At 49.8% G+C, this 23895-nt stretch overlaps 2 non-coding genes across 2 annotated transcripts; both read right to left on the minus strand.

Moving 5' to 3' along the window:
- Nucleotides 1–405: 405 nt before the first annotated feature.
- Nucleotides 406–512, minus strand: LOC136588883 (U6 spliceosomal RNA). The gene has a single exon (XR_010787684.1). It is a non-coding gene; the product is annotated as a U6 spliceosomal RNA (small nuclear RNA).
- Nucleotides 513–4027: 3515 nt separating this feature from the next.
- On the minus strand, nt 4028–4134 carry LOC136588884 (U6 spliceosomal RNA). The gene has a single exon (XR_010787685.1). It is a non-coding gene; the product is annotated as a U6 spliceosomal RNA (small nuclear RNA).
- Between the last annotated feature and the right edge of the window lie 19761 nt (nt 4135–23895).

The raw sequence follows: 23895 nt of genomic DNA on the forward strand, positions 1-23895 counted from the left end.
TATCGCGCAATTTTATTGTGGCCGTCAGCACTGCGATGGGAGATTATTCTAAAAAAAAAGCATTGCTGGCAACCAAATATTGCAGACACAAAATAGGGGGTCGCCCGTGTGAAAGTCGCCTAAATGATCCTTTTACTCCGATATTGTAATCACTCACTTATAACAACGTTACAATCACACAGACAAAAGTGTCATCCCACAACTTCTGGGGGGGGGTTACACTGTACGTGGTTATGGCGCCTCGGGTACATTTGCTGTATGCCTGTAGTCACATGGCACAAAAAATACACCTTTTAGTGGTGGCACCGTGAGACAATTATTATTATTACTCCAAGTTAAAACCTATAAGGAGAAAAAAATGTTATGTTAGAATTTTTTTTTAAATTCTAATTGAAGAATCGGTGCAAAAATATGGAACGCCTCACGAATTTGCGTGTCATCCTTGCGCAGGGGCCATGCTAATCTTCTCGGTATGGTTCCAATTTTAGTATATGTGCTGCCGAAGCAAGCATGATACTGCAGACAGCCCCGGCGGTATTTATGGTCCCGCGGGAGAGAAGTTCTTACATTGTGGAGAGATTACTTTTATAAATTAAAAATAATGTATCCTGCTGTGATATTTTACCTAATATGTCATGCCTGTAATAATAAAACCCATTAATATAGAGTATTTTGGCCAAACTGAAGAGCATTTTGTGACAATGTTATATGCAAATGAGAAGAAGCCGCAGTGCATGCTGGGAAGAATGCTGGTCTCGGAATACGGACCTTGTACCACAGAAGGCGCAGCTGGTGTGGAATGTACTGCGGATGACTGCAGCGTTCTGCTTCCATCAGGAGAGCAGCTGCTCACTGCTGCACCACTGGCTGACGGTCACATTGGGACGTGATTGCCGGCTCACGCCTACTGCTGCTGGACGTGGCGCTATAGCATTAGGGCTGGGCGTGCAGCAGTGCAGCGCCTTCTGCCCACCGGTCTGCCCTGGCCGGAGTACAGCGATGCGTGCCCTTACCTATCAGCTGACAAGTGTGTTCGGCCGCACACACAAGGGGGTCACAGGAATGTCCCACAACATTGTCACACTTCCGTGGCTGCCAGGTCAAATTTATCACCAAGATAACATGTATGGGACCATCTGGGAGACCAACTTCTACAACCTACAACTTTGCATGATCTAAAGGTTCAGTTACATAGCAAATGTGGAGCAATATGCCACAGGATACCATACAGAACCTGTATGCCGCCATGCCCGCCAGTATCACATCTGGTATCCAAACTAGAGGCAGTGCAACAGGGTACTAGAGCCTCCATGCCCACCCGTATCACATCTGGTATCCAAGCCAGAGGCAGTGCAACAGGGTACTAGAGCCTCCATGCCCACCTGTATTACATCTTGTATCCAAGCTACAGGTGGTACAACAGGGTACTAGAGCCTCCATGCCTGTCTGTATCACATCTTGTATCCAAGCTAGAGGCAGTACAACAGGGAACTAGAGCCTCCATGCCCACCCGTATCACATCTGGTATCCAAGCTAGAGGCAGTGCAACAGGGTACTAGAGCCTCCATGCCCGCCCGTATCACATCTTGTATCCAAGCTACAGGTGGTACAACAGGGTACTAGAGCCTCCATGCCTGTCTGTATCACATCTTGTATCCAAGCTAGAGGCAGTACAACAGTGTACTAGAGCCTCCATGCCCGCCCGTATCACATCTTGTATCCAAGCTAGAGGCGGTACAACAGGGTACTAGAGCCTCCATGCCCGCCCGTATCACATCTTGTATCCAAGCTAGAGGCGGTACAACAGGGTACTAGAGCCTCCATGCCCGCCTGTATCACATCTTGTATCCAAGCTAGAGAGAGTACAACAGGGTACTAGAGCCTCCATGCCCGCCCGTATCACATCTTGTATCCAAGCTAGAGGCAGTACAACAGGGTACTAGAGCCTCCATGCCCGCCTGTATCACATCTTGTATCCAACCTAGAGGCGGTACAACAGGGTACTAGAGCTTCCATGCCTGTCTGTATCACATCTTGTATCCAAGCTAGAGGTGGTACAACAGGGTATTAGAGCCTCCATGCCTATCTATATCACATCTTGTATCCAAGCTAGAGGCGGTACAACAGGGTACTAGAGCCTCCATGCCCACCTGTATCACATCTTGTATCCAAGCTAGAGGTGGTACAACAGGGTACTAGAGGCTCCATGCCGGCCTGTATCACATCTTGTATCCAAGCTAGAGGCGGTACAACAGGGTACTAGAGCCTCCATGCCCGCCCGTATCACATCTTGTATCCAAGCTACAGGTGGTACAACAGGGTACTAGAGCCTCCATGCCTGTCTGTATCACATCTTGTATCTAAGCTAGAGGCAGTACAACAGTGTACTAGAGCCTCCATGCCCGCCCGTATCACATCTTGTATCCAAGCTAGAGGCGGTACAACAGGGTACTAGAGCCTCCATGCCCACCTGTATCACATCTTGTATCCAAGCTAGAGGTGGTACAACAGTGTACTAGAGCCTCCATGCCCGCCCGTATCACATCTTGAATCCAAGCTAGAGGCGGTACAACAGGGTACTAGAGCCTCCATGCCCGCCCGTATCACATCTTGTATCCAAGCTAGAGGCGGTACAACAGGGTACTAGAGCCTCCATGCCCGCCTGTATCACATCTTGTATCCAAGCTAGAGGCAGTACAACAGGGTACTAGAGCCTCCATGCCTGTCTGTATCACATCTTGTATCCAAGCTAGAGGTGGTACAGCAGGGTATTAGAGCCTCCATGCCTGTCTATATCACATCTTGTATCCAAGCTAGAGGCGGTACAACAGGGTACTAGAGCCTCCATGCCCACCTGTATCACATCTTGTATCCAAGCTAGAGGCGGTACAACAGGGTACTAGAGCCTCCATGCCCGCCCGTATCACATCTTGTATCCAACCTAGAGGCGGTACAACAGGGTACTAGAGCCTCCATGCCCGCCCGTATCACATCTTGTATCCCAGCTAGAGGCGGTACAACAGGGTACTAGAGACTCTATGCCCGCCTGTATCACATCTTGTATCCAAGCTAGAGGCGGTACAACAGGTACTAGAGCCTCTATGCCTGCCTGTATCACATCTTGTATCCAAGCTAGAGGCGGTACAACAGGGTACTAGAGCCTCTATGCCTGCCTGTATCACATCTTGTATCCCAGCTAGAGGCGGTACAACAGGGTACTAGAGCCTCCATGCCCGCCTGTATCACATCTTGTATCTAAGCTAGAGGCGGTACAACAGGGTACTGGAGTCTTCGTACAAGGCATCAGTTTTCCGCAATAAGGGTGGTTTCACACAGGCAAGAAAATCGTGCGATTTTCGCCTGATGCGATAGTCAGTAAAAAAGCAGATTATGAAACCAACGGTTTCCTTCCCATCTGTGATGTTTTCACTGATGTGATGTTGAGAGAACAAAAAATAACGGCTGCTCTATCTTTCTGCGATGTGCCATTCTTTTTATCTCCCAGGTTTCGCTATGGAGCCGCTCCTTTTTATCGCCTCGCAATGCAACAAGATTGTGTTGCGATGCAATTTTGATAATGGAAAGTCCTATTCATTTTCGCAATAAAAAATTGTACATTTTTTATCGCGCAATTTTATTGTGGCCGTCAGCACTGCGATGGGAGATTATTCTAAAAAAAAAGCATTGCTGGCAACCAAATATTGCAGACACAAAATAGGGGGTCGCCCGTGTGAAAGTCGCCTAAATGATCCTTTTACTCCGATATTGTAATCACTCACTTATAACAACGTTACAATCACACAGACAAAAGTGTCATCCCACAACTTCTGGGGGGGGGTTACACTGTACGTGGTTATGGCGCCTCGGGTACATTTGCTGTATGCCTGTAGTCACATGGCACAAAAAATACACCTTTTAGTGGTGGCACCGTGAGACAATTATTATTATTACTCCAAGTTAAAACCTATAAGGAGAAAAAAATGTTATGTTAGAATTTTTTTTTAAATTCTAATTGAAGAATCGGTGCAAAAATATGGAACGCCTCACGAATTTGCGTGTCATCCTTGCGCAGGGGCCATGCTAATCTTCTCGGTATGGTTCCAATTTTAGTATATGTGCTGCCGAAGCAAGCATGATACTGCAGACAGCCCCGGCGGTATTTATGGTCCCGCGGGAGAGAAGTTCTTACATTGTGGAGAGATTACTTTTATAAATTAAAAATAATGTATCCTGCTGTGATATTTTACCTAATATGTCATGCCTGTAATAATAAAACCCATTAATATAGAGTATTTTGGCCAAACTGAAGAGCATTTTGTGACAATGTTATATGCAAATGAGAAGAAGCCGCAGTGCATGCTGGGAAGAATGCTGGTCTCGGAATACGGACCTTGTACCACAGAAGGCGCAGCTGGTGTGGAATGTACTGCGGATGACTGCAGCGTTCTGCTTCCATCAGGAGAGCAGCTGCTCACTGCTGCACCACTGGCTGACGGTCACATTGGGACGTGATTGCCGGCTCACGCCTACTGCTGCTGGACGTGGCGCTATAGCATTAGGGCTGGGCGTGCAGCAGTGCAGCGCCTTCTGCCCACCGGTCTGCCCTGGCCGGAGTACAGCGATGCGTGCCCTTACCTATCAGCTGACAAGTGTGTTCGGCCGCACACACAAGGGGGTCACAGGAATGTCCCACAACATTGTCACACTTCCGTGGCTGCCAGGTCAAATTTATCACCAAGATAACATGTATGGGACCATCTGGGAGACCAACTTCTACAACCTACAACTTTGCATGATCTAAAGGTTCAGTTACATAGCAAATGTGGAGCAATATGCCACAGGATACCATACAGAACCTGTATGCCGCCATGCCCGCCAGTATCACATCTGGTATCCAAACTAGAGGCAGTGCAACAGGGTACTAGAGCCTCCATGCCCACCCGTATCACATCTGGTATCCAAGCCAGAGGCAGTGCAACAGGGTACTAGAGCCTCCATGCCCACCTGTATTACATCTTGTATCCAAGCTACAGGTGGTACAACAGGGTACTAGAGCCTCCATGCCTGTCTGTATCACATCTTGTATCCAAGCTAGAGGCAGTACAACAGGGAACTAGAGCCTCCATGCCCACCCGTATCACATCTGGTATCCAAGCTAGAGGCAGTGCAACAGGGTACTAGAGCCTCCATGCCCGCCCGTATCACATCTTGTATCCAAGCTACAGGTGGTACAACAGGGTACTAGAGCCTCCATGCCTGTCTGTATCACATCTTGTATCCAAGCTAGAGGCAGTACAACAGTGTACTAGAGCCTCCATGCCCGCCCGTATCACATCTTGTATCCAAGCTAGAGGCGGTACAACAGGGTACTAGAGCCTCCATGCCCGCCCGTATCACATCTTGTATCCAAGCTAGAGGCGGTACAACAGGGTACTAGAGCCTCCATGCCCGCCTGTATCACATCTTGTATCCAAGCTAGAGAGAGTACAACAGGGTACTAGAGCCTCCATGCCCGCCCGTATCACATCTTGTATCCAAGCTAGAGGCAGTACAACAGGGTACTAGAGCCTCCATGCCCGCCTGTATCACATCTTGTATCCAACCTAGAGGCGGTACAACAGGGTACTAGAGCTTCCATGCCTGTCTGTATCACATCTTGTATCCAAGCTAGAGGTGGTACAACAGGGTATTAGAGCCTCCATGCCTATCTATATCACATCTTGTATCCAAGCTAGAGGCGGTACAACAGGGTACTAGAGCCTCCATGCCCACCTGTATCACATCTTGTATCCAAGCTAGAGGTGGTACAACAGGGTACTAGAGGCTCCATGCCGGCCTGTATCACATCTTGTATCCAAGCTAGAGGCGGTACAACAGGGTACTAGAGCCTCCATGCCCGCCCGTATCACATCTTGTATCCAAGCTACAGGTGGTACAACAGGGTACTAGAGCCTCCATGCCTGTCTGTATCACATCTTGTATCTAAGCTAGAGGCAGTACAACAGTGTACTAGAGCCTCCATGCCCGCCCGTATCACATCTTGTATCCAAGCTAGAGGCGGTACAACAGGGTAATAGAGCCTCCATGCCCGCCTGTATCACATCTTGTATCCAAGCTAGAGGCGGTACAACAGGGTACTAGAGCCTCCATGCCCGCCTGTATCACATCTTGTATCCAAGCTAGAGGCAGTACAACAGGGTACTAGAGCCTCCATGCCTGTCTGTATCACATCTTGTATCCAAGCTAGAGGTGGTACAACAGGGTATTAGAGCCTCCATGCTTGTCTATATCACATCTTGTATCCAAGCTACAGGCGGTACAACAGGGTACTAGAGCCTCCATGCCCACCTGTATCACATCTTGTATCCAAGCTAGAGGCGGTACAACAGGGTACTAGAGCCTCCATGCCCGCCCGTATCACATCTTGTATCCAACCTAGAGGCAGTACAACAGGGTACTAGAGCCTCCATGCCCGCCTGTATCACATCTTGTATCCAAGCTAGAGGCGGTACAACAGGGTACTAGAGCCTCTATGCCCGCCTGTATCACATCTTGTATCCAAGCTAGAGGCGGTACAACAGGGTACTAGAGCCTCTATGCCTGCCTGTATCACATCTTGTATCCAAGCTAGAGGCGGTACAACAGGGTACTAGAGCCTCCATGCCTGTCTGTATCACATCTTGTATCCAAGCTAGAGGTAGTACAACAGGGTACTAGAGCCTCCATGCCCGCCCGTATCACATCTTGTATCCAAGCTAGAGGCAGTACAACAGGATACTAGAGCATCCATGCCCACCTGTATCACATCTTGTATCCAAGCTAGAGGCGGTACAGCAGGGTACTAGAGCCTCCATGCCCGCCTGTATCACATCTTGTATCCAAGCTACAGGTGGTACAACAGGGTACTAGAGCCTCCATGCCTGTCTGTATCACATCTTGTATCCAAGCTAGAGGCAGTACAACAGTGTACTAGAGCCTCCATGCCCGCCCGTATCACATCTTGTATCCAAGCTAGAGGCGGTACAACAGGGTACTAGAGCCTCCATGCCCGCCCGTATCACATCTTGTATCCAAGCTAGAGGCGGTACAACAGGGTACTAGAGCCTCCATGCCTGTCTGTATCACATCTTGTATCCAAGCTAGAGGTGGTACAACAGGGTATTAGAGCCTCCATGCCTGTCTATATCACATCTTGTATCCAAGCTAGAGGCGGTACAACAGGGTACTAGAGCCTCCATGCCCACCTATATCACATCTTGTATCCAAGCTAGAGGCGGTACAACAGGGTACTAGAGCCTCCATGCCCGCCCGTATCACATCTTGTATCCAAGCTAGAGGCGGTACAACAGGGTACTAGAGCCTCCATGCCCGCCTGTATCACATCTTGTATCCAAGCTAGAGGCAGTACAACAGGGTACTAGAGCCTCCATGCCTGTCTGTATCACATCTTTTATCCAAGCTAGAGGTGGTACAAGAGGGTATTAGAGCCTCCATGCCTGTCTATATCACATCTTGTATCCAAGCTAGAGGCGGTACCACAGGGTACTAGAGCCTCCATGCCCACCTGTATCACATCTTGTATCCAAGCTAGAGGCGGTACAACAGGGTACTAGAGCCTCCATGCCCGCCCGTATCACATCTTGTATCCAAGCTAGAGGCGGTACAACAGGGTACTAGAGCCTTCATGCCCGCCCGTATCACATCTTGTATCCAAGCTAGAGGCGGTACAACAGGGTACTAGAGCCTCCATGCCCGCCTGTATCACATCTTGTATCCAAGCTACAGGTGGTACAACAGGGTACTAGAGCCTCCATGCCCGCCTGTATCACATCTTGTATCCAAGCTAGAGGCGGTACAACAGGGTACTAGAGCCTCCATGCCCGTCTGTATCACACCTTGTATCCAAGCTAGAGGCGGTACAACAGGGTACTAGAACCTCCATGCCTGTCTGTATCACATCTTGTATCCAAGCTAGAAACGGTACAACAGGGTATTAGAGCCTCCATGCCCACCCGTATCACATCTTGTATCCAAGCTAGAGGCAGTACAATAGGGTACTAGAGCCTCCATACCCGCCCCTATCACATCTTGTATCCAAGCTAGAGACGTTACAACAGGGTACTAGAGCCTCCATGCCCGCCCGTATCAGATCTTATATCCAAGCTAGAGGCGGTACAACAGGGTACTAGAGCCTCCATGCCCGCCTGTATCACATCTTGTATCCAAACTAGAGGCAGTGCAACAGGGTACTAGAGCCTCCATGCCCACCCGTATCACATCTGGTATCCAAGCTAGAGGCAGTGCAACAGGGTACTAGAGCCTCCATGCCCACCCGCATCACATCTTGTATCCAAGCTACAGGCGGTACAACAGGGTACTAGAGCCTCCATGCCCGCCCGTATCACATCTTGTATCCAAGCTAGAGGCGGTACAACAGGGTACTAGAGCCTCCATGCCCGCCTGTATCACATCTTGTATCCAAACTAGAGGCAGTGCAACAGGGTACTAGAGCCTCCATGCCCACCCGTATCACATCTGGTATCCAAGCTAGAGGCAGTGCAACAGGGTACTAGAGCCTCCATGCCCACCCGTATCACATCTTGTATCCAAGCTACAGGTGGTACAACAGGGTACTAGAGCCTCCATGCCTGCCTGTATCACATCTTGTATCCAAGCTAGAGGTGGTACAACAGGGTACTAGAGCCTCCATGCCTGTCTGTATCACATCTTGTATCCAAGCTAGAGGCAGTACAACAGGGTACTAGAGCCTCCATGCCCGCCCGTATCACATCTTGTATCCAAGCTAGAGGCAGTACAACAGGGTACTAGAGCCTCCATGCCCGCCCGTATCACATCTTGTATCCAAGCTAGAGACGGTACAACAGGGTACTAGAGCCTCCATGCCCGCACGTATCACATCTTGTATCCAAGCTAGAGGTAGTACAACAGGGTACCAGAGCCTCCATGCCCACCCGTATCACATCTTGTATCCAAGCTAGAGGCGGTACAACAGGGTACTAGAGCCTCCATGCCCGCCCGTATCACATCTTGTATCCAAGCTAGAGACGGTACAACAGGGTATTAGAGCCTCCATGCCCGCCCGTATCACATCTTGTATCCAAGCTAGAGGCAGTACAACAGGGTACTAGAGCCTCCATGCCCGCCCGTATCACATCTTGTATCCAAGCTAGAGACGGTACAACAGGGTACTAGAGCCTCCATGCCCGCCCGTATCACATCTTGTATCCAAGCTAGAGGCGGTACAACAGGGTACTAGAGCCTCCATGCCCGCCTGTATCACATCTTGTATCCAAACTAGAGGCAGTACAACAGGGTACTAGAGCCTCCATGCCCACCCGTATCACATCTGGTATCCAAGCTAGAGGCAGTGCAACAGGGTACTAGAGCCTCCATGCCTGCCTGTATCACATCTTGTATCCAAGCTAGAGGCAGTACAACAGGGTACTAGAGCCTCCATGCCCGCCCGTATCACATCTTGTATCCAAGCTAGAGGCGGTACAACAGGATACTAGAGCCTCCATGCCCACCTGTATCACATCTTGTATCCAAGCTAGAGGCGGTACAACAGGGTACTAGAGCCTCCATGCCCGCCCGTATCACATCTTGTATCCAAGCTAGAGGCGGTACAACAGGGTACTAGAGCCTCCATGCCCGCCTGTATCACATCTTGTATCCAAGCTAGAGGCGGTACAACAGGGTACTAGAGCCTCCATGCCCGCCCGTATCACATCTTGTATCCAAGCTAGAGGTGGTACAACAGGGTACCAGAGCCTCCAAGCCCACCCCTATCACTTTTTATATCCAAGCTAGAGGCGGTACAACAGGGTACTAGAGCCTCCATGCCCGTCCGTATCACATCTTGTATCCAAGCTAGAGACGGTACAACAGGGTACTAGAGCCTCCATGCCCGCCCGTATCACATCTTGTATCCAAGCTAGAGGTAGTACAACAGGGTACCAGAGCCTCCATGCCCACCCGTATCACATCTTGTATCCAAACTAGAGGCGGTACAACAGGGTACTAGAGCCTCCATGCCCGCCCGTATCACATCTTGTATCCAAGCTAGAGACGGTACAACAGGGTATTAGAGCCTCCATGCCCGCCCGTATCACATCTTGTATCCAAGCTAAAGGCAGTACAACAGGGTACTAGAGCCTCCATGCCCGCCCGTATCACATCTTGTATCCAAGCTAGAGACGGTACAACAGGGTACTAGAGCCTCCATGCCCGCCCGAATCACATCTTGTATCCAAGCTAGAGGCGGTACAACAGGGTACTAGAGCCTCCATGCCCGCCTGTATCACATCTTGTATCCAAACTAGAGGCAGTGCAACAGGGTACTAGAGCCTCCATGCCCACCCGTATCACATCTGGTATCCAAGCTAGAGGCAGTGCAACAGGGTACTAGAGCCTCCATGCCCACCCGTATCACATCTGGTATCCAAGCTAGAGGCAGTGCAACAGGGTACTAGAGCCTCCATGCCCACCCGTATCACATCTTGTATCCAAGCTACAGGTGGTACAACAGGGTACTAGAGCCTCCATGCCTGCCTGTATCACATCTTGTATCCAAGCTAGAGGTGGTACAACAGGGTACTAGAGCCTCCATGCCTGTCTGTATCACATCTTGTATCCAAGCTAGAGGCAGTACAACAGGGTACTAGAGCCTCCATGCCCACCTGTATCACATCTTGTATCCAAGCTACAGGTGGTACAACAGGGTACTAGAGCCTCCATGCCTGCCTGTATCACATCTTGTATCCAAGCTAGAGGTGGTTAAACAGGGTACTAGAGCCTCCATGCCTGTCTGTATCACATCTTGTATCCAAGCTAGAGGCAGTACAACAGGGTACTAGAGCCTCCATGCCCGCCCGTATCACATCTTGTATCCAAGCTAGAGGCGGTACAACAGGATACTAGAGCCTCCATGCCCACCTGTATCACATCTTGTATCCAAGCTAGAGGCGGTACAACAGGGTACTAGAGCCTCCATGCCCGCCTGTATCACATCTTGTATCCAAGCTAGAGGCGGTACAACAGGGTACTAGAGCCTCCATGCCCGCCCGTATCACATCTTGTATCCAAGCTAGAGGCGGTACAACAGGGTACTAGAGCCTCCATGCCCGCCTGTATCACATCTTGTATCCAAGCTAGAGGCGGTACAACAGGGTACTAGAGCCTCCATGCCCGCCCGTATCACATCTTGTATCCAAGCTAGAGGTGGTACAACAGGGTACCAGAGCCTCCAAGCCCACCCCTATCACTTTTTATATCCAAGCTAGAGGCGGTACAACAGGGTACTAGAGCCTCCATGCCTGTCTGTATCACATCTTGTATCCAAGCTAGAGGCGGTACAACAGTGTACTAGAGCCTTCATGCCCACCCGTATCACATCTTGTATCCAAGCTAGAGGCAGTACAACAGGGTACTAGAGCCTCCATGCCTGCCCGTATCACATCTTGTATCCAAGCTAGAGATGGTGCAACAGGGTACTAGAGCCTCCATGCCCGCCCGTATCACATCTTGAATCCAAGCTAGAGGCAGTACAACAGGGTACTAGAGCCTCCATGCCCACCCGTATCACATCTTGTATCCAAGCTAGAGGCGGTACAACAGGGTACTAGAGCCTCCATGCCCGCCCGTATCACATCTTGTATCCAAGCTAGAGGCGGTACAACAGGATACTAGAGCCTCCATGCCCACCTGTATCACATCTTGTATCCAAGCTAGAGGCGGTACAACAGGGTACTAGAGCCTCCATGCCCGCCTGTATCACATCTTGTATCCAAGCTAGAGGCGGTACAACAGGGTACTAGAGCCTCCATGCCCGCCCGTATCACATCTTGTATCCAAGCTAGAGGCGGTACAACAGGGTACTAGAGCCTCCATGCCCGCCTGTATCACATCTTGTATCCAAGCTAGAGGCGGTACAACAGGGTACTAGAGCCTCCATGCCCGCCCGTATCACATCTTGTATCCAAGCTAGAGGTGGTACAACAGGGTACCAGAGCCTCCAAGCCCACCCCTATCACTTTTTATATCCAAGCTAGAGGCGGTACAACAGGGTACTAGAGCCTCCATGCCCGCCCGTATCACATCTTGTATCCAAGCTAGAGACGGTACAACAGGGTACTAGAGCCTCCATGCCCGCCCGTATCACATCTTGTATCCAAGCTAGAGGTAGTACAACAGGGTACCAGAGCCTCCATGCCCACCCGTATCACATCTTGTATCCAAGCTAGAGGCGGTACAACAGGGTACTAGAGCCTCCATGCCCGCCCGTATCACATCTTGTATCCAAGCTAGAGACGGTACAACAGGGTATTAGAGCCTCCATGCCCGCCCGTATCACATCTTGTATCCAAGCTAAAGGCAGTACAACAGGGTACTAGAGCCTCCATGCCCGCCCGTATCACATCTTGTATCCAAGCTAGAGACGGTACAACAGGGTACTAGAGCCTCCATGCCCACCTGTATCACATCTTGTATCCAAACTAGAGGCAGTGCAACAGGGTACTAGAGCCTCCATGCCCACCCGTATCACATCTGGTATCCAAGCTAGAGGCAGTGCAACAGGGTACTAGAGCCTCCATGCCCACCCGTATCACATCTTGTATCCAAGCTACAGGTGGTACAACAGGGTACTAGAGCCTCCATGCCTGCCTGTATCACATCTTGTATCCAAGCTAGAGGTGGTACAACAGGGTACTAGAGCCTCCATGCCTGCCTGTATCACATCTTGTATCCAAGCTAGAGGTGGTACAACAGGGTACTAGAGCCTCCATGCCTGTCTGTATCAAATCTTGTATCCAAGCTAGAGGCAGTACAACAGGGTACTAGAGCCTCCATGCCCGCCCGTATCACATCTTGTATCCAAGCTAGAGGCAGTACAACAGGATACTAGAGCATCCATGCCCACCTGTATCACATCTTGTATCCAAGCTAGAGGCGGTACAACAGAGTACTAGAGCCTCCATGCCCGCCTGTATCACATCTTGTATCCAAGCTAGAGGCGGTACAACAGGGTACTAGAGCCTCCATGCCCGCCTGTATCACATCTTGTATCCAAGCTAGAGGCAGTACAACAGGGTACTAGAGCCTCCATGCCCGCCCGTATCACATCTTGTATCCAAGCTAGAGGCGGTACAACAGGGTACTAGAGCCTCCATGTCCGCCTGTATCACATCTTGTATCCAACCTAGAGGCGGTACAATAGGGTACTAGAGCCTCCATGCCTGTCTGTATCACATCTTGTATCCAAGCTAGAGGTGGTACAACAGGGTATTAGAGCCTCCATGCCTATCTATATCACATCTTGTATCCAAGCTACAGGTGGTACAACAGGGTACTAGAGCCTCCATGCCCGCCCGTATCACATCTTGTATCCAAGCTACAGGTGGTACAACAGGTTACTAGAGCCTCCATGCCCGCCCGTATCACATCTTGTATCCAAGCTAGAGGCGGTACAACAGGGTACTAGAGCCTCCATGCCCGCCTGTATCACATCTTGTATCCAAGCTAGAGGCAGTACAACAGGGTACTAGAGCCTCCATGCCTGTCTGTATCACATCTTGTATCCAAGCTAGAGGTGGTACAACAGGGTATTAGAGCCTCCATGCCTGTCTATATCACATCTTGTATCGAAGCTAGAGGCGGTACAACAGGGTACTAGAGCCTCCATGCCCACCTGTATCACATCTTGTATCCAAGCTAAAGGCGGTACATCAGGGTACTAGAGCCTCCATGCCCGCCCGTATCACATCTTGTATCCAACCTAGAGGCGGTACAACAGGGTACTAGAGCCTCCATGCCCGCCCGTATCACATCTTGTATCCCAGCTAGAGGCGGTACAACAGGGTACTAGAGCCTCTATGCCCGCCTGTATCACATCTTGTATCCAAGCTAGAGGCGGTACAACAGGGTACTAGAGCCTCTATGCCTGCCTGTATCACATCTTGTATCCAAGCTAGAGGCGGTACAACAGGGTACTAGAGCCTCTATGCCCACCTGTATCACATCTTGTATCCAAACTACAGGCAGTGCAACAGGGTACTAGAGCCTCCATGCCCACCCGTATCACATCTTGTATCCAAGCTACAGGTGGTATAACAGGGTACTAGAGCCTCCATGCCTGCCTGTATCACATCTTGTATCCAAGCTAGAGGTGGTACAACAGGGTACTAGAGCCTCCATGCCTGTCTGTATCAAATCTTGAATCCAAGCTAGAGGCAGTGCAACAGGGTACTAGAGCCTCCATGCCCACCCGTATCACATCTTGTATCCAAGCTACAGGTGGTACAACAGGGTACTAGAGCCTCCATGCCTGCCTGTATCACATTTGTATCCAAGCTAGAGGCGGTACAACAGGGTACTAGAGCCTCCATGCCCGCCCGTATCACATCTTGTATCCAAGCTAGAGACGGTACAACAGGGTATTAGAGCCTCCATGCCCGCCCGTATCACATCTTGTATCCAAGCTAGAGGCAGTACAACAGGGTACTAGAGCCTCCATGCCCGCCCGTATCACATCTTGTATCCAAGCTAGAGACGGTACAACAGGGTACTAGAGCCTCCATGCCCGCCCGTATCACATCTTGTATCCAAGCTAGAGGCAGTACAACAGGGTACTAGAGCCTCCATGCCCGCCTGTATCACATCTTGTATCCAAACTAGAGGCAGTGCTACAGGGTACTAGAGCCTCCATGCCCACCCGTATCACATCTGGTATCCAAGCTAGAGGCAGTGCAACAGGGTACTAGAGCCTCCATGCCCACCCGTATCACATCTGGTATCCAAGCTAGAGGTAGTGCAACAGGGTACTAGAGCCTCCATGCCCACCCGTATCACATCTTGTATCCAAGCTACAGGTGGTACAACAGGGTACTAAAGCCTCCATGCCTGCCTGTATCACATCTTGTATTTAAGCTAGAGGTGGTACAACAAGGTACTAGAGCCTCCATGCCTGTCTGTATCACATCTTGTATCCAAGCTAGAGGCAGTACAACAGGGTACTAGAGCCTCCATGCCCGCCCGTATCACATCTTGTATCCAAGCTAGAGGCAGTACAACAGGGTACTAGAGCCTCCATGCCCGCCCGTATCACATCTTGTATCCAAGCTAGAGACGGTACAACAGGGTACTAGAGCCTCCATGCCCGCCCGTATCACATCTTGTATCCAAGCTAGAGGTAGTACTACAGGGTACTAGAGCCTCCATGCCCACCCATATCACATCTTGTATCCAAGCTAGAGGCGGTACAACAGGGTACTAGAGCCTCCATGCCCGCCCGTATCACATCTTGTATCCAAGCTAGAGACGGTACAACAGGGTATTAGAGCCTCCATGCCCGCCCGTATCACATCTTGTATCCAAGCTAGAGGCAGTACAACAGGGTACTAGAGCCTCCATGCCCGCCCGTATCACATCTTCTATCCAAACTAGAGGCAGTGCAACAGGGTACTAGAGCCTCCATGCCTGTCTGTATCACATCTTGTATCCAAGCTAGAGGCAGTACAACAGGGTACTAGAGCCTCCATGCCCGCCCGTATCACACCTTGTATCCAAGCTAGAGGCAGTACAACAGGATACTAGAGCATCCATGCCCACCTGTATCACATCTTGTATCCAAGCTAGAGGCGGTACAACAGGGTACTAGAGCCTCCATGCCCGCCTGTATCACATCTTGTATCCAAGCTAGAGGCGGTACAACAGGGTACTAGAGCCTCCATGTCCGCCCGTATCACATCTTGTATCCAAGCTAGAGGCGGTACAACAGGATACTAGAGCCTCCATGCCCGCCTGTATCACATCTTGTATCCAAGCTAGAGGCGGTACAACAGGGTACTAGAGCCTCCATGCCGGCCTGTATCACATCTTGTATCCAAGCTAGAGGCGGTACAACAGGGTACTAGGGCCTCCATGCCCGCCCGTATCACATCTTGTATCCAAGCTACAGGTGGTACAACAGGGTATTAGAGCCTCCATGCCTGTCTATATCACATCTTGTATCCAAGCTAGAGGCGGTACAACAGGGTACTAGAGCCTCCATGCCCACCTGTATCACATCTTGTATCCAAGCTAGAGGCGGTACAACAGGGTACTAGAGCCTCCATGCCCGCCCGTATCACATCTTGTATCCAACCTAGAGGCGGTACAACAGGGTACTAGAGCCTCCATGCCCGCCCGTATCACATCTTGTATCCAAGCTAGAGGCGTTACAACAGGGTACTAGAGCCTCTATGCCCGCCTGTATCACATCTTGTATCCAAGCTAGAGGCAGTACAACAGGATACTAGAGCCTCCATGCCCACCTGTATCACATCTTGTATCCAAGCTAGAGGCGGTACAACAGGGTACTAGAGCCTCCATGCCCGCCTGTATCACATCTTGTATCCAAGCTAGAGGCGGTACAATAGGGTACTATAGACTCCATGCCTGTCTGTATCACATCTTGTATCCAAGCTAGAGGCGGTACAACAGGGTACTACAGCCTGCATGTCTGCCTGTATCACAACTCTGTTGCCTTCAAACCCCCTTCATGCGGAATTGAGCTATAAAGGGATTCGATGTTTAAAGAGGCCATCAGTGTGTCTCGGTCTACTGTTAAGCCATCTAGAATACGCAACACGTCCATGGTGTCTTGGACATAAGACCATAAAGATGAGACAAATGGTCTTAAGATTCTATCGATATATGTGCTGAGATTTTGTGTAAGGTTTCCGATACCTGAAACGATTGGTCGTCCTTTTAATGGATTCACACCCTTGTGTACTTTAGGGAGTGCATAAAATGTTGCTATGGTTGGTTTTTTGGGGTATATAAACTGGTATTCTGTCATGTCTAGACATCCCAAGTCTAGAGCATGTTGTAGAATCTTATTTAAGTCACGTAGAAACTTATCAGTGGGATCTGTCGGTAGTGTACTATAGGTCGATGTATCGCTTAGTAGCTTTTGGTTACATATTGGTCATGGTCCATCACTACAATATTTCCGCCTTTGTCGGCAGCCTTTATCACAATTGCTTTGTTATTTTCAAAATTCTTTAATGCTTGGGATTCTCCTTTGGTTAGATTAGGACGAACATGTTTCGATGGATTTAATGCTTTAAGGTCTTTTAAGACTAATTTTTCGAAGATGTCTATTTCAGGGCAGTTGAGAGATGGTGGATTGGCCCGACTGGTTGGTTTTAAATTGGTGAAGGGTCCAGTACCAATAGGTCTTGAGTTTTCAGATTCTAGATCCTGCAATGTTTGTATACCTGGTAAATCAGTAAGATCTAAGCCTAATTCTCTCAATTCTTCCCTGTTTTTGACAATGAAGTATTTTCTCCAACGAAGTTTACGGGTGAAGAGGGAGATGTCCTTCGTCCACACAAACGGATGATAGTGGTTCGTGGGGACGAAGGACAGTCCCCTCTCCAGTAATTCCGTCTGTTTACTTAGACAATAATTGGACAGGCTGACAATTTGCAATCTGTCCTTAGTCTGTAAAGTGTTACAGCCAGGAAGATCTGATTCTGAAGACACGATTTGGTCAACCAGATTGACAGTACGGCACATGGTGGGACGAAGATGATTATCAATATTCTCTAATCTCACTGTGGGCCTAGTGGGTCCTGTCTCCCCCTCAAAAAATAATGAGAGATTGGGAGTTTGGGAAAATTTCCCTCGTTTGGTCTCCTACCTCTACCTCTACTGCGTGAAGGAAACCGACCTCAATTTTTTAATAGGACGCCAGTTCTTTAAACGCTTCAGGTCACCCTTCTTTGGTATCAGCACAACCATACCCCCACGCATACTGTGAGCCATCTCCGCATTCACCAATACATACTTACACACCTCACTTAAGTCCTTGCCCACTACATTCCACAACATCCGATAAAACTCCACGGGTAACCGATCCGCATCAGGCGTCTTATTTATGGCCAAGCTCTGCATTATCTCAAACACCTCATTTGTGGACACCTCCCACATAATAGATGCCTGCTCCACATCCCCAAACCGACCCTCTACCTCACTCAATACCTCATTCTCCAGACAATCATACCTCCACCTATCCGCGTACAATTCCTCATAGAACCCCGCAGTCACCTCATGCTCACATTCATCCTCATTTACCACACACTCAAAGGTAGGTTTTTTGCAGAGGTTTTCTTGAAGAAAAAGCGTGTACATTTTTCATCATACTCTATTCCTTCAACTTTGGCCCTATATGTGATACCTCTTCCTTTCTGTATCAGGAAATTGTTTATGTCTCTTTTAACTTATACGATGTCCTCTTGGACCTCCATGCCACTCTCATGGAGCTTTAACAGTAAACTTAATCGGGCGATAAGCCTGATATACTCTCTTCTTTTCTCACTCGCCCTTTTATACCCCGCAGACTTAGGGCTTATTCACACGATCGTATATCGGCTGGGTATACACGCCGGCCGATATACGGCGTCTCTCTCTGCAGGGGGAGGAGGCTGGAAGAGCCAGAAGCAGTGCTCTGAGCTCCCACCCCCTTTCTGCCTCCCCTCCGCCCCTCTGCACTATTTGCAATGAGAGGAGCCAGGCCAGGGGTGTAGCTTAGTTGTCAGAGTTAGCTCCACCCCCGTCCTGCCTCCCCTCATTGCAAATAGTGCAGAGGGGGCCGGAGCTCAGTGCACTGCTCCCGCCTCTTCCAGCCTCCTCCCCCTGCAGAGAGGGATGCCGTATATCGGTCGGCGTGAATACGCGACCGATATATGGTCGTCTGAATAAGCCCTTAAAGAAGGTTTTTGTCTTCTTTTTAACCCAATCCCACCATAACAAAATATTGGGAAACTCCCCCTTTCTTCTACTCCACTTTTTATACTCACACTCATACGGCGCTCTCACTTCCTCGCACTCCAAATGACTCATATTTAACTTCCACACACCCCTCCCACACACACAGCACTATCCCTAATAACAAGCTCACATAATACACCCTTAGAAAACAAAACAGGTTTTTGCCTATAACTAATAGCATTAAAGTCATGTGACACAAAACAAAAATCCAGGCGGGAGTGAACCCCATTTCTGTCCATGTGGTAGGTCGGCATAAATGGCGTAACCTTACATAAAGCTTGCATATCCTGCAAATGAAAATCAGAAATAATTTTAACTAAAATTTTCCCGGAAACGTCCAAGGAAGACTTGCTTATATCGCAATTCATGTCGCCGACTAATATAACAGGCAACCTGCCCTCATAAAAAACCTCATCTTCTCAAATTTTTCCTTTCATTTTTACTCGTAGGTGCATAAACATTAACTATACGGAACTTTACATTCCTGTACTGTAAGATGGCTGAGACACATCTCCCCACCTCTATCACCTCGTAGCTCAGCAGCCGTATATCCCCAGAATTTATGAGGATTGCTACACCATCATTTTTATTGGATCCACTCCCATACCATACAGCCCCTTCGTGGGGCCACTCATCAGGGCCGACCTCACCACTGATACCGCACTCCTGCAGGCATATCACCGATGCACCTTCCTGCCTGAGCAGGCTCAATATGGCTGCTCTTCTCGCCTTATTCTGAAATACGCGTACGTTCTGGGAGTGGAACGCACATGAGTCCTTGCATCAAAGCGTTTATCATAACCCCACATGGTCGCCACCGTCTGGCGCCAACACCTCAAAACGGTTGCTCGTTTCCATGTCGTCGCTCTCACTCTCCTCATTTCTTCTTTTTTTTTTGCAGCTTTTTTACTAGCCACCTCGGTAAAGTCCTCATCACTGTCACTGATTTGAAACCCACCACCCTCCCTGTGACACAAAAATGTCTCTGGTGTGGAGAAACTGTCTATGACTCCAGACGGATGGATAGGACTGTCCACCTCTATTATCTCCTCTAGGGGGCGGATGACCTCCGATACCTGGGTGTCCGCCGCCTCTCTCATATCCACAACAGTAACAGCAGCTTTCTGGCGTTCAGTCCCCGGACAGTCTTTACATACATGTTCTTCTGACCCACATAGGTCGCACCGCTTAGGTTTTGGACAGTTACCTGCCTGGTGCCCCACGCCCTGACAATTGCAGCAGACTTGCCCCTTAGTGCAAACATCTTTCACGTGTCCAAACTGACTGCAATTCCTGCAGTACAGGGGCTCTCCAGGATATGTCAGGTATCCTCGGTTTCCTGCTATTGAGAAATTCGCCGGCGGGTGCATTACTCCCAGACGGTTTGGGTCCATTCTGAATCTCACAAAAAACTTGTATTTACAATTAAATCTGTCCAGAATATTTCTCTGCTTCTCGCCGCCGCGCACATGCTCACAATACCATCTAAGGAAACTCTCTATCAGCGCCACATCAGTATACGGATTCTACACATGTACCAGGACCGGCTTCTCATGTACTCCAAACAAGGGGGTTATCCTCACCCCACTAAGGAAATCACTGTCCTTATGAGCCCGCAGCCATTCATAGACATTAAGGCAGGCACATTCCTCACAGAAAGTTACATCATACTGGCCTTGTTTAGCGAAGTCCTGTATGCTGTAGATATCCATCTTCAATACGCCACATTTGTTCATCAGGACATTCCGCACAATGTATACCATGCTGTTCTTTGCTCTTAGTAAGGTCCACATCAAAACGAATGGTATTCCTTATTCCAGCCATCTTCCAATGTAAATCTGTCGGTCAGGAACCACAGAAACGGATATTTTTGGTATAACTTACCGTAAAATCTCTTTCCCGTCACGTTCATTCGGGGACACAGCCTAGACCACATGTGTCAAACACAAGGCCCGCGGGCCGAATCCGGCCCGCTGCCTTGTGTTATGTGGCCCGCGGCGTGCCGACGGCCGCTCACCACTGTAGTGATTACCAGCTGGGGTGCCGCAGCTCCCCGCTGGTAATCACACTGACAGCGCTGGTCCCTTCTCCCCTGAGTCGCCTGCTCTTCAGTTCCGCAGGAGAGGACTCAGGGAGGAAGCGTGCCGTGCTGCTCACTGATGTCAGTGCACACCCGGACGCATATGAACTTTTTCCACAAGACTTCTGCACTTGTCAGCAATTCCAGCAATCTGATTGGGGAATCAGCCAACCCAGAGAACCAAACAACCAATCAGGTTGCTGGAATTGCTCAATAGTGCAGAAGTCTTGTGGGAAAAGTTCATATGCCACCCGGGCTCAGCACCGATCCTCCTCGGTTCGTGGAGGTAAGCACATGGCTGGGGAAGGGGGAAGTTAATATTGCTGCTGGGGGGTGAGGGTTAATATTGTTGTTGCTGGGAGAAGGTTAATAATGCTGATTGCTGCCGGGGCTGAGGGAGTTAATATTGCTGGTGTGTTGGGGGGTGGGGGTGGGGGTTAAATTGTTGCTGGCAGGGGGTTAATATTGCTGCGGGGGTCGGGTGGGGTGGTAATATTGCTGGTGGGGGTGAATATTGTTGCTGGCAGGGGGTTAATATTGCTGCGGGGGTCGGGTGGGTTGGTAATATTGTTGGTGGGGGTTAATATTGCTGCTGGGAGGGGGTTAATATTGTTGCTGGCAGGGGGTTAATATTGCTGCCGGGTTGGGAAGGGGAGGAGGGGGGGGGGTGTTAATATTGCTGCTGGGTGGGTGGGGGTTAATACTGTTGCTGGGAGGGGGTTAATATTGGTGCAGGGGGGAGGGGTTAATATTGCTGGTGGGGGTTAATGTTGCTGTGTGGGGGGGTTAATATTGTTGCTGGGAGTGGGTAATATTGCTGCTGGGAGGGAGTAATATTACTGTAGGGGTCGCTATTACTACTGGGGCCACTGTGGGGATCGCTATTACTAACTGGTCTACTGTGGGGGTCAATATTTTTACTGGGGCCACTATCAGAGTCACTATTACTACTGCGACCACTATAGGGGTCACTATTTTTACTGAGGCCACTATCAGAGTCACTATTACTACTGCGACCACTATGGGGGTCACTATTAGGGCTCGTTCACACGGGCGTAATTGCATTTCGGTCGCACAAATACGCTACGTATTTGCGCAATCGAAAATCGCTTATGCCTGCGTATTTGGGCACGCAGAAAAGAACGCAGATGGGCCCCTGAGATGGTGCGCAAATATGCATTGAATACATAGGCTTCCTGCGCATTCACCACGTATTTGCGCAGCCCATTCACTTCAATGGCCTATTGGGGTGCGTAGTTTGAAACAATATAGGTCATGCTGTGTGAGAATATACATCATGTGAATGAAATCATTGACATCAATGGCTTCTATTCACTGCATATTATGTACGCAAATACGCTAGTGTGAACGAGCCCTTACTGTACTGTCTTATAATCGGCCCTTTGAAGTTCACCAAAAACCTGATGTGGCCCCTGGTGAAAATGAGTTTGACACCCCTGGCCTAGACCATAGGATATAGCCACTGCCACTAGGAGGCGACACTAAGCACAAGTGTTAGCTCCTCCCACTGGCTATATCCCCCCTGTAGGCACTCAGCTAATTAGTCTGTATGCAAGCAGTAGGAGCAGCCAGTGAGAGTACGTCACCAAACAATACATTTTTCATACATATCCAACATATAATGTTTTTGGACTCATCTTACGCCATATATGACCGAAGAACAGAAAGTTCCAGCAACCGCTACTTAAGAAAGGGGTGGGTGCTGTGTCCCCCAATGAACGTGACGAGAAAGAGATTTTATGGTAAGTTATACCAAAAAATATCCGTTTCTCATCTGTATCATTGGGGGCCACAGCCTAGACCATGGGACGTCAAAAAGCAGTCCTGAAAAAGAATGGGGTGGGCTATTTACAAGTTTGACCAAAAAAGCGATCAAAGGACCGCCGCCTGCAAAATCTTCCTGCCGAGAACAGCGTCTGAAGATGCAGATGTGTGGACTTTATAGAATTTCGAGAATGTATGTAAGGGGATCCAAGTGGCTGCCTTACATACCTGTAATGCCGAAGCCCCATGGCGAACCGCCCAAGAGGCCCCCACCACCCGCGTGGAGTGGGCCGTAATCCGAAGAGGCGGCGAGCGCCCTGAAGCGCGGTATGCCTCCGTATCGAGGTAATTGCGACCAGAAACACCACTTTCCAGGATAGCAGTCGCAGAGGGATTTCTCTCAGGGGTTCAAATGGGTGAGCTAGCATAGCTTCCAACACCAGATTAAGGTCCCAAGTCTGAGAGGGCGGCCTGAACGGTGGAGACGCATGGGCGACTTCCTGGAGGAAAGTCCGCACCGCCAGCCTACTTTCAACCGGCCTCTGAAAGAGTACCGCAAGTGCCGATACCTGGCCTCTTAGTGAACCCAGTTTCAGCCCTGCCTCAAGGCCTGACTGTAAGAATGCCAAAATATTCGCTAGGGAAAACTGCATGGGCTGCATGTGCCGATCCTCACACCAGCCAAAGAACCGTCTCCAAACCCGGTAGTAAATTGCAGACGAAGCCGGCTTCCTGGCTTGAATCATCATTCGGACAACACCCTCCGAGAAGCCTTGCTGCTTCAATATTTCGGTCTCAACGGCCAGGCTGTCAAACGTAGCGACTTGGAATCCGGGTGGAAGAGGGGTCCTTGGGACAGAAGATCCTCCTGCTCCGGCAGCTGCCACGGCACGTCGAACAGAAGCTCCATGATGCTCACGTACCAACTTCTTCTTGGCCAGTCCGGTGCTATCAATATTACTGGTCGTACTTCCCTTTTGACTTTCCCTAACACCCTTGGGATGGGAGGAAGCGGGGGAAAAATATAAGGGAGCCTGAAGCCTCACCATGGGATGGTTAGCGCGTCTGCTGCTGCCGCCTGCGGGTCCCGCCACCGGGCCACGAATGGACGGACCTTGTAATTCATCCGGGATGCCATCAGGTCTACGTCTAGGGTGCCCCATCTCTGACATCGCCTGGAAGACGTCTGGGTGTAA

The sequence above is a fragment of the Eleutherodactylus coqui genome, chromosome 13 (genome assembly GCF_035609145.1).
Source record: "Eleutherodactylus coqui strain aEleCoq1 chromosome 13, aEleCoq1.hap1, whole genome shotgun sequence".
Taxonomy (NCBI): domain Eukaryota; kingdom Metazoa; phylum Chordata; class Amphibia; order Anura; family Eleutherodactylidae; genus Eleutherodactylus; species Eleutherodactylus coqui.